At 32.0% G+C, this 12369-nt stretch overlaps 1 protein-coding gene across 7 annotated transcripts in view; it reads right to left on the bottom strand.

The window, feature by feature from the left end:
* DENND1B (DENN domain containing 1B) overlaps positions 1 to 12369 on the bottom strand; it is a 265472-nt gene that overhangs the window by 152337 nt on the left and 100766 nt on the right. The window lies entirely within an intron of this gene.

Below are 12369 nucleotides of genomic sequence, written 5' to 3'. Positions count from 1 at the left end.
CATTTATATAAAACAAAATCTATATTCCTTATTAAAAATTAAAATATTAGTATATTTTTAAATGTCTAAAGATTGTAATGTTAAACTGTACACTTTTCATGTAGAATAAGAGGAAATCACAAAATACACTGTTGTTAATTATCAATTGACAAATACTCAAGACTTTTCTTCAAAGCATTAATACAACATGCTACTTTTAAGAGAAAATATTGTGATGCTTTTACTACATAATTGTACACAGATTAATAGTACATACACATAACATGTAAAATTTAAAAATCAGTAAGTAGAACATAAAAAAGAATTCTAACAGGATTTTTTTCATATAATGTCTGATTTGTTAGTGACTATGAATGATGCCATTTGAATCAGAAACTGAAAGTAGTAATAAGAGGAATTTAGGTAAACTACAGTATCTTTACTCAGCAGAATGTTATAGCGTTATTTAAAATGATAATTACAAATACTAAGTAATGATATGAAAACTGATATGATACTTTAAAATATCTACCCAACTCTGGTTAAATCTAACATATTGACTGTATCTATATATCTGTGTCCTCTGGAAATAACTCCAAAATGACAATAAATGAATAAAAAGGGTATATATTAATGAATACAAGCAAAATGGAGGAAAAAACAATAGCAATGCAGGTGGATGACTTTGTAAATATGGTAAGCAGAAAGATAACTGACAGCAGAAGAGAGGAAACCAAAACCTAAATGCCATTAGAAAGGAAAAGGACCAGCAGAAGTGCTCCCTAAAGAGTTCTGAAACACTGATTTAACAGTATCTCAAAGAAAAAAGCCCCTCGAAGTCCTATTTTCTTGGAATGAAACCCACTACTATACATGCAATGTTTCCAAATCAGTTTAATACCTTCCTTTTGAATACAAATTAATAGCCAACCACCAGATATTTGAGGAAACACAAATACAAAATGATGTTTATATTGAACATAAAAGGAACTACAAGTAAATATAGACAATAAAAACAGCTGAAGAGAACTCCAAAACTTATATTTAATATCCTAAGAGCTGAATTAAGAGCAGGAACCTATTAAAAAAAACTAAATTTTTCTAAAAAGTAAAAATAGAAAGTTTTAGACAGGAAGAAAGAGCTTTAAGAAATTCTAAAGTCAGAAAAAAATTAAAGTCAATAGAAAGTTTAGATGATAACTCCAGAAAATCTTCCAGAAAATCTCCCAGAAACTAGAATAAAAAGATAAACAACGCTTGTAAGTTCTATTCCTAGGTATTTTATTATCTTTGTAGCAGCAAACCACCATGGCATGTGTATACCTATGTAACAAACCTGCATGTTCTGCACATGTATCCCAGAACTTAAAGTATAATAAATAATAATTTATGTTCATAACAAAAAAGATAAATAATAAGAGAAAAATATTACACTATCAGGCCATCAATCTCAACTATCATATATCTATAGTCATTCCATAAAGAAAAAATAGAGGAAATAAATGAATGAAAGTTTCATTTTAAAGAATGACTGGAAATTTTCCCAGAACTTCAGACATGAGTCTCCAGACTGAAAGAATGAGTGAATGAACAGCACAAAGAATGTTCCAAACCAGAGTATCACTGTGAAATTCCAAAACAAGGGATAGAAGAGTGCCTAAGAGTTTCCAAAGAGACAAAACAAGTAACAAAGGGATCAAGTTCAAAAATGTCATCAAACCTCTCAACAGCAATAAGGAAAGTTAGAAGATAATGCCTTCAAAATACAAAGGTTAAATTCTTTGCACTCAAGACTTCTATGTCCAGACAAACTATCAATAAAGTGTGATTTTCAGCATTTTCAGTCAGGTAAGGACTCAAAACTGAACCTCCTAAGACATCCTAAAGGATGGCTAAAATAAAATAAAGGAGATGAAAAAGAAGGAATACATGGATGTAGGAGGCAAGAAATCTAAGACCATGGAAGAACAGTTGTGCAAAGGCCTCGAGAGCAACCAGCCCAGACTGAAACAGGAATGAAGGCTCTAGGAGGGAGATGCTGGAACAGGGTGTTTACAATAAGCATATTGACAACTTTGCCTGGAAGCCTGGAAAAATCTGGACAGGTATGTGACACATCTGTGACAGCTTTTGGGGAATCTAAAAATTAGAAATTACTATTGGTAATCTCAATTTTCCTACTTAAATTACTTAACTCTTCAAGCCCCAGTGCTTAGATCGCTATTTTACTATGTGTATCTTCCACTTACAAATAAAACCCTTAAAAATTACTACTACTTTTATAATACTAAGTAAATATAATGCAAATCAGCACATCATAGTTTCTGCATTCACTATAACTCAAAGAAATAGTTTTCATGGCAAATTTCCTTCCACCAAGACACATAATCCTTAGTTAAGAGCCTAATTGCTTTCATTTGTAGTCATTTCAAACTCACATTTCAACTTTTAATAGCCTGAAGAAATTGCTATTTCCAGACAATTTCAATGTGTCATGTAGTTCAGACCTAAAAATTCAGATGAGACCTAATCTATTCAAAGAACGTGCTGGTCTGTTTCTATCCAACTCTTAAGGAGCTTTAGATAAAGCAAAATGTATTGATTGTAGGTGGCTGCATGTCTACCTGTTAATGCTTACATTGTCATTTTCACCTTATTTAAATAAAGTGAGGCCTTTGGTAACCTTAATTTTTCTTTCATGGTCTACTATAAAAACTATATATATAACAATAATTATGTTATTAGAAAGTGAGATAATGTTTTTCATTCTAGACCAAAAACCCTTAACATTTCTTTCAATGTTCTGGTTTTCTGAACTTTATATTATTATTTTTCACTGGTTATCTTCCCCTTTTAATTTCCTTTCAAATTGGGAAGCACATCAGAATCAGATTTTTCATTAAGAAGCTAATTTATACAGATAAATATAATTTATCTGTAAGACTATATCCTTGTCTTTGAATAAATAATTAATATATCCATATTTAAGTTACTTTTAAAAATTTAAACAGTTTTTATTTGTGCTAGGCATTTTGGTATCTACGTAATTATTACTGTTTTTTACATGTCCAAGATAATAAGCTTTATTGAATTTCATCCTGGTACCAGGCTATGACTTCATCTATAAATCAAACTATGACTTCATCTATAAATTGAACTAACACTGTTTAGAAATAAGCTTTATCCTTATGGGATATTTCTCATAGTCATCTCTAAGGCCCCAAAATACTTTATTATTTCTATTTGGGGAGTATAACTCACTAGTTAGTTATACGTCCATCTAGGGGTTGAGAGCAGAATCTAAGAATCATAGAATTTATGTGTTAAAACAATTGGAAGTGCAGGAAGTAAAATTACTTAAGGAGTAACTATATGAATGACAGTACATTGGATACTTATATGTATTATCTCATTTAATTCTTACACTAATGCTTTGATACATACTTGACTAAGATAAAGCAACTTATCTAGGGTCACAAAGCTATGGAATGGCAATCTTGGGATTATAACCCTAATCAACCTGAGTAATATATGCTCAGGGGTCTACCACAGACAGTCTATCACCCTATCTTGGCATGTATTTCTATATAGCGAGCCTTTTTAAAAAAATATATACTTTAAGTTCTAGGGTACATGTGCACAATGTGCAGGTTTGTTACATGTGTATACATGTGCCATGTTGGTGTGCTGCACCCATTAACTTGTCATTTACATTAAGTATATCTGCTAATGTACAGTGAGCCTTTTAATAAACATGTTCAATGACCAGGCATTTCAGGCAGCTAAATGAACTGAGACAAAAATCATTCTGTTGTAATCTTAAATCAGCCTGCCTATATGTCCTATCCACTGAAGCAAATTCTATCTTCTAAAATTCATTTGTTTATTTAACATTCAGAGCATTACCTTTATGACTTTTAAATTATAGTTTGCTCATAGGAGCAAATTTCCCAACAAATAAAGGTCTATTCAATGTGATTCTTTAAAGTAACATTTTGGTAAACCCTTCCAATTTTAAGTTTGGTATTGCTTCTGTGTTCATCACTGTGGATAAAAATTTTGAAAAGGATATGGCCTGCAAAAGTCTTCAAGATGCCTCCCAAAATAACACCAATTATTTATCAACATTCTAAGTATGAAATTTTAACCTAATCAAAAGACTCATAATTGTATCATCTAACCAACACTTTTCTCTGTACATAGTTTGTTTGTGAAATGTTAGAACAGACTCAAATTTCAACTACAGCACTCCCTGTTACATCAGTATGTACTATCACCATAATAAACCAAACCTAGTTATAAACAATGCTCTCTTTGTAAACATGTACTGGCTCTCAGTGATAACTTTTTCCTTTTAAAGAGTACATATCATTCACTTTTTAAATAAAAACATCACATATAAAAGTGGAACTACTCTATAACGTAGCCATTGCTCCTAGAAACGTCAAGAAAGCAAGGACATTTTCTTTTGTAAATAAACAAGCATCTACAGCAAACAGTGCTAACTGGCTATTTGCAGGCTGCTTCTATCCTAAGGGCATATTTTGTTTGGTCAACACTGTACTGTTGTTTAATTAAATAAGTTGCCAACTTCCAAATCTGAGATAATTCACTGTAAAAATCCAGACTTCTTGTTTCTCTTAAAAGTCAAAAGAACTGGTAATACTGGCCACACATTTTTCACTGTGCAACAAATTCCTAGGGCTGAGTTGTGGCTTCTGTCTTTGAGTGTGGCATGTACTATTCAGATCACCGTACTTACCCCAACTTCCTATTGTTAGGCACCTAACAGGTTTCTCTCATTTGAGTCCCTTACCTGGTCTACATAGGTAATTGAATTCACAACTCCTGATAAGAAGCAACTGCTCAACAGGAAATCCTACCGACTACTCACTTTCTTATCTGACAAGAAAATGATCCAGGGTATACAAAGTAATCCAGTAATTCCAATTTTAACTATAAGTACACTTTAAGTCTAAATATATGGCAAAAACAACATCATTTTTAAAAAGAAAACTTTTGAAACACACACACACAAACACACACACACAGAGAGAGAGAGATAAAAAATACTGTAAATTATATAAGCTTATGTTGCTAGAGTAAGAAATGTTATTTTCAAGTCTTTATTTTGTGGTTTCTTAGGGAATTTTCAAACGATACATGCTCAAAGCAACTAATTTTAAACTGATTATCAATAAGGTAAAATGTTAAAATGTTTTTCACTAAATTTTACAGTCCCAAAGACAGTCAAAGTCTGTATTCTTACAACAGACCACAAAAATCCTAGGAAGTTAAAAAAAAATTACTCCACATATTGTAACAAGTGAATAAGACACTTCACTTGAATTTTTAAAATTGAACAAAGAATAACTGTGACTCTTGCAGTCTTGCCAACATATATAAATGTAAAACATTACGAGCAATTATTTTAAAACAAAGTACAGGAGATTAGTTAAAATGTAATTGTAAGATCATTTCCTTAATTTTCTGTAAAGACATAAGGCAAAAGAGAGAGATATACATAAAGTCATGAGTCCATTTTGTGGTAGTAAGAAGACTTCCCCCACACTTCTACTTCCACTATAGAGCTGATAAAACTTTTACATTCAAAAGTCAAAGGTTAAATAAAGGAAAGGAAATGTTTTTTGTCAAATAGGTAACCACTAAAGTCTAAGCAATCAGCAGGAACCTAACTTATAGTAATCAAATAAAACTAAGGAAACTGCCTTTCCGTAGGAAAACGTCTAATGTCTAGAGGCTGTTTTTCTGTCTGGAAAATTGACACAAAATGTGTAAAATTGAAACATTCTGCTTCTAAGGGATTTGCCCAAAGGAAGAGTGTGAAAGCTTCAAGTTTGGAATGAGTTAAAGGGGGGAGGGGGAACTACAAAGGCCCTAAACATAAATCTGTCTTCCTTATTGGAGTATTTCATTTTGAACCCTTGGCGACAATTTTATAGTTATAAAATTATGTTAATCAAATTAGGTTAAAAAGTTATTTCTTGCATTTTTGCTAGCATATGAAACAATTCTAAATACAAACAACTGCCAGATTTAAATTAGTAATATCTCAGGATATTTTTGAAATCTTGTTAAAAGTAGGATGGACATGTCATAGAAAGAACAAAAGAACAGAACAGTGGCTTAAAATTAAATATCAACTTTTGTATTAAATAGGCCTAAATTCTAATTTTTTTTCTGAAAGGTGAACAAAATAAATAGAAATCAAAGAAATGTACTAACTTTCAAATCTTGTAATGGCATAAATCCAGGAGAAAACGGACACGTGGTTTATATAGCATAGCATGCAATTTTCTCAGAACTCCCAGGTAAATGCAGATTACAGTAATTTCAAGTCCTATAATAGCATCATCCAGGAGTAGATAAAAGCAGCTTTAAAGCATTATATACAAATGTTCTAGCTTAGAACTCTAAGGACTAGAATATTTTTTTGGGTTTTTTAAAAAATAATGCATACATGTCACTAAGCAGACCACTTGGCTATGGTAAACAAACACTAAATGATGTTGCCGTTAATTAATTGCCACATAGTATCATTAGTATCAACATCTTTAACCAAAAGAGTCTCTGCCAGTCAAGAAATCCAAACAAAATTATTTTCTGCTATTTCTAACGAAAATATTCTATCAATTTGTACTGTTTTACTTTACTTTGTCTTGAAATATCTTAAAGCTTCTTAAATGTATGGCATTTTAATTATGTCTATGCTTTTATAAGGACCTAAAATATTTTAAACAGTTCAATATCAACAAAAACTCGAGACATTCATAAATATTTTTCTTTTACAATTTTTGGATTAAAAGACAAATTCAAACAGTAGAAGATAGCTCACAAATGAGAAGATTTTTATGAAAATATATTTTATCACAATAGAAAAAAATTAGTGTTTAGGATATTGGAAAGACAATAGGAGAAACATCAATTAATTTCTATCCAAGAATCTTAATTCCTTTGCTTCTGACAATGAACTCTGGATAATCAAGCCATTATTATCTCACAGTAGAATACCTACAAATGGAGAATGCTTCAGTATAAAGGCACTAACTTTGCACAAAAGGCACCTTTAAGGAGAAGCTATTAACATTTTTTAACATCCAAAAGTCATAATACACTACTGGTAAAGATATAAGAAAGTGATTAAATATAACCTATATTCAGAAGGGAAATATTTTTGTGTGAAATCTCAACTTACAAGAAAAGAAACAACAGCAATGAACAATTGTCAGATTAAGCATGTGTAAACATTCTAGGCACTTATGGACGATATGAAAGCCACTGTAGCTTTTTCAATTTATGAACTGCTTTAGATGCATTCATTCATTTTGCAAACTGTGAATAAAGACTACAGTTAATCATTTATTTTGACACAGAAAAATCTGTAAATGTATCTTAGCAAGTCTTTTGAAATAAAACTAGAACTAAATACCAAAACATAAGTGACAATTATGTGTTCACAAATATAAGTGATTTTTATTTTATCTTTTAAACTTCTCTGGATCCTCCAAATTTTCTATAGCAAATAAATTATTTTTGTTATCAGAAATATGGTTAAAGGCATATGTCTATGTCTTGCTTATGCAAGGATTTTATCAAACTTCTCAATAAATTTTGGCCCTATTAAGCACATGAATTCTAAAAGTGAGGTCACTCCTACAAAACTGACTGCAAACAAAAAGGCTTTTGCCAGCTACTCATAAATAACTCAGAAAATGAGCATAGTTGATCTTCTCTCATATACTTCTGGAAGCAGCACAGTCTGTTATAAAGGAAGCTGGCCTGTAAATTAAGAGACCTGACTACCCTAAACCACTGGATGAATAGCTCATTAGATAATCCTACCTTCCTTTTCCCCCTAAAATTACTAGTTATTCTAAGTCTTAGTTACATAGTGAAATAAGGCAAACTAGGCTGGGGGCAGTGGCTCACGCCTGTAATCCCAACACTTTGGGAGTTCAGGCGATTGAGACCATCCTGGCCAACATGGTGAAACCCCGTCTCTACCAAAAATACAAAAATTAGCTGGGCGTGGTGGCGCAGGTCTGTATTCCCAGCTACTCTGGAGGCTGAGGCAGAAGAATCGGTTGAACCCGAGAGGCGGAGGCTACAGTGAGCCAAGATTGCGCCACCGCATTCCAGCCTGGCCACAGAGCGAGACTCCATCTCAAAAAAAAAAAAAAAAGACAAACTTTTTCAACCACATCTTAAGGGTACAGTAAAATTAAGTAACCACTGTTGGAGAAGGAGAAAAAAGAAATTAATTTTAGGTGTCACAGAATTTCTCCAAGCATCTTACAAATCATTCCCATCTGGTTGAACATTTTGTGTTGAAACTACAGAGAAACATCAATATCTGGCTCAAAGATTGTAAAGCCACCCCATCAGCAATATTTTTTTCTCTTTAAATCCCAATTTTCAAGGACACGGAATGAAACTGTCCCATTCCCATTCTTTTTATTTTTATTTATTATTATTTTTTTTCCGAGACAGAGTCTCTCTGTTGCCAGGCTGGAGTACAGTGGCACAATCTCAGCTAACTGCAACCTCCACCTCCTGGGTTCAAGCGATTCTCCTGCCTCAGCCTCCCAAGTAGCTAGGATTATAGGTGTGCGCCACCACGCCCAGCTAATTTTTGTATTTTTAGTAGAGACGGGGTTTCTTGACCTCGTTATCCGCCCGCCTCGGCCTCCCAAAGCACTGGGATTACAGGCGTGGGCCCCTGCACCAAGCCCCCAATTCCATTCTTAATTCTGCTATGTCACCATGATCACCTGACTTGTATGGAGTGCCTATACTAAAACATACTAGTAAGATAATTTCCCATCCTGCAAACACGCACATATTTTACCTGGCAAAAAATGATCTAGCTAAATTCCTACTAATTTTTAATATGATACCTGTGGTTCCATATTTATAGTTTATTATCTATATCATAACATCTCAGAGTTTTAGAGCAGGAAAAAACTGAAATGATTTTTGCTTATTGTAAAAAGTAGATAAATGCTGAAGTGAATAAAGTAAAAAAAATTCAGGGTACATCCTTTTAGACTTTTTTGTAAGTACATACAATCCCATATTAAGATACAAATATTTATGTGTTAGCTATTTCTTAAAATACATATACATTTACATACACATATAACTTGTTCTCTACAAATATAACAACATACTATAAACATTATTTTGAAATTTTTCATCATGTTACAGCAGATCATAAACGTTTCTCTAAGTCAGGGTGTATATATGTGTATGTTTTTCTTAATAGCAAAAAAAGTTGCTGCATTTTTCATTTATTTATTCAATAATTATCTATCAAGTCTATTAAGAATTATGTGCAAGGCACTATTGTAGACACTGGGAATATATGAGTAAACAAAAGACAAAAATCCCTGCCCTCATGAGGGTAACATTCTGGTGGGAAAGAAGGGAAGGGGTAGTGGGACAGAGAGGAGGTTATAAAATGTACCATAATATACCTAATCAATTCCTACTGAGGGGCATTCATGTTGTCAACACTTTTAAATTTATTTTTTATTATTTCTTTAAATTGACAGATAAAATTCTATGTACTTATTGCGTATACTTTCTTTTCAAGTATAACCTCCTCTCTGTCCCACAATCCCTTCCCTTCTCTCCCACCAGAATGTTACTCTCATTGTTTGTATATACTTGAAAACATTGTTTTCAAGTACATATACATTGTGGAATGACTAAATCTAGCTAATTAGCATTTTTCCTACTATAAACCATGCTGTAATAAATACCTTTGTTCATACTTTTCTCCTCACTCTTAGAAATAATCCCGGATTTAAATTCCTAGAACTGAAATTACTGACTGAAGAAATATGAGATTTTATAATTTTAATAGATATTATTAAATTTTCCTTCAAAAGCTTATACCATTTTTTAGTCCTACAAACAGCACATGAAGTGTGTTTTCCCTCATGCTTATTTAAAAATGTTTTCAATTCTGCTAATCTTAATGGGCTCATTTTTTTTACCCTCAGCAATGCTGAGCATCATTCATAGCTGCATATATTATTTACATTTCCTCTAAGTTATCAGATGCTTTACTTATTTTTCTATCAGATTATTTTTCTTATTAACTTGTAGGTGCTTATTATGTATTTTGGCTATTAACCCTTTCTTATAGTGGTTGTAAATATATTTCCACCAGTTTATTATTTGCATTTTAGATTTTATTATACTTATCACCATACAAGCATTTTCATCATTATGTGCTCAAATACACACAAATCTTTTAGGGATTCCATGTATACTCTCACTGCCACAGTAATTTTTTTCTTCTAGTTGACATTTATAGCTTTATCCATCCTTTCAACAATTTTAAAGCTAAAAGTGGTGAAGGACCCATCAAACTAGGTGGATAAACTCGGACTAAAAGCACCATAACTCCTCTTATTGTAGCACTTACAGAAATCTGTCAAAATTCCTTTCCAGGGGATACACTGATTATAGCTTACAAATAGACATTTATCTATCTATAATTTTCCAATTTTCTGAATAAGATGCTGAATTCTATTATATTTGAATCCTCCATTCATTATTAAAATTAAACAGTTATCTAATTTGCGGGTTATTCTCTAAATCAGCTGTTCTCAAAGAATCCCTTCACATACTGTCTTTCAGAAAAAATATTAAGACATGCCATTAAAATCTTAAAAGGGCAATATTTTTCTAATTTACTAGGAAAAATAAGCTGGAGAATAGAATTTTCTAAATTTAAGATTTTCCTCTATGATTTTTTCATAAAGTTTTGACACCTCCTACTTCTTATCTACCAAAAGCACTGTCAAATGATGAAAATAAATATAAAAGGAAACATTATTTTAAATAAAAGATAAAATATTCAATAATACTATGAAATGTTCTCTTTATTAGAATACACGATTTTACTTTTGGTTTTCATTATCTTTATCTAATATAATCATATTTTCTGCAGGTTAAAAACTCTTCCTACTTCAAAGAATATACCACAAAATTCAGGCGTTCTACATATACAAGTTTAGAACCGCAGATAAAAATAATTTGATTATTGTATTTGCTTTAGAGTTTGTTTTCTACAAATTAATGACAATTGGGTTGTCGATATGGACATTATATTATTCTTTCAGTCGATTAACAAATAGTTATAGTTCATGTTTTGTATAAATATTTTCAAGTAATGATGGCTTTCCTCAATTTAAACAGAAATTCCTAAGAATATTTATTCCACAAGCACATTTATAGAAACTATTCTAAACATTCAATAATTATTTGTGAATGATTAATAAGTTCAATGTATTCAAAGTATTTTAAGAGTTCAAAACAAAAGGCTCAGACTTTTAAATTATAAATATCAGGAGGTCAGTTTAGAGGCAGTGAGGTAAGCTATAAAATACAGACTCAAATCTTACCTGAAAATGATGTTTACTTTCAAATGGGTGCACAAAAACAAAATAAAGGTGGGGGGAAGACTGTGTGTGTGTGTGTGTGTGTGTGTGTTTGTGTGTGTGTATTGAGAGAGAAAGGAAGAGTAGGGGAGAGGGGGAGAGAGGAAGAGAAATGCATGCTAACAACTGATGAATCTAGGTAATGTTTATATAAAAGTTTATTGTACCATGAAAATTTTTCTGTAAATCTCAATTTTTTAATGAAAAGTTTCAAAAATGCATTGAGAAAAATAAGAAAGCATATACAGCTTTGGTCTTTCCATTAGGGCAAATCCATCTCGGGCACAGTGCATAAAGATATACCCCCCCTTTAAACGGCAGCTTTTAAAATTTCAGCATGAAACAATGATAAAAGGAATTCACCCCACCATTGCCCACACTGTCATCTCCAACCCCACTGCCCAGCCAACCTGCTCCAAGTTCAAAAAAATAACCTACAGTTTTACGCATGACATTCTTTTGGATAAAGTGTAAGTTTTAAGCACAATTTTTATCCAGATGAAAAAGTTGTGCTAAAGAGAGAATGGGGGCACATTCACAATTCTATTACTTCTAAAGCAGTTAAGCACTTACTTTTGAATAAAGATAGAAAAAAACTCTCCAGCTCTAACCAATGTTCTAAGTAAATTAACAACCTCTCAATGAATGATATAACTGTAGCTAAATATGAATAGCAAATGAACAGGAAGACTGATTTTATACCAAAGTTTTCTTTGTAATATGTTATTTCATACATTGTTATTTCTTTTCCTATAAGCATTTCTAAGAAATCCAGTTTGACCAATATCCATGTTATAATAATAGTTTGGAGTCCTATTTTTATAGACTACATCTGGATTTCTGATTCATCAGGACATATTGCAAGAATGCTAACCTTTAGAACCCTTTCTTCCTAAGAGTCAGCAACTCAGATCCC

This window comes from Gorilla gorilla, chromosome 1, assembly GCF_029281585.2.
Source record: "Gorilla gorilla gorilla isolate KB3781 chromosome 1, NHGRI_mGorGor1-v2.1_pri, whole genome shotgun sequence".
NCBI classification, from domain to species: domain Eukaryota; kingdom Metazoa; phylum Chordata; class Mammalia; order Primates; family Hominidae; genus Gorilla; species Gorilla gorilla.
This window is presented reverse-complemented; position numbering and strand designations above follow the sequence as displayed.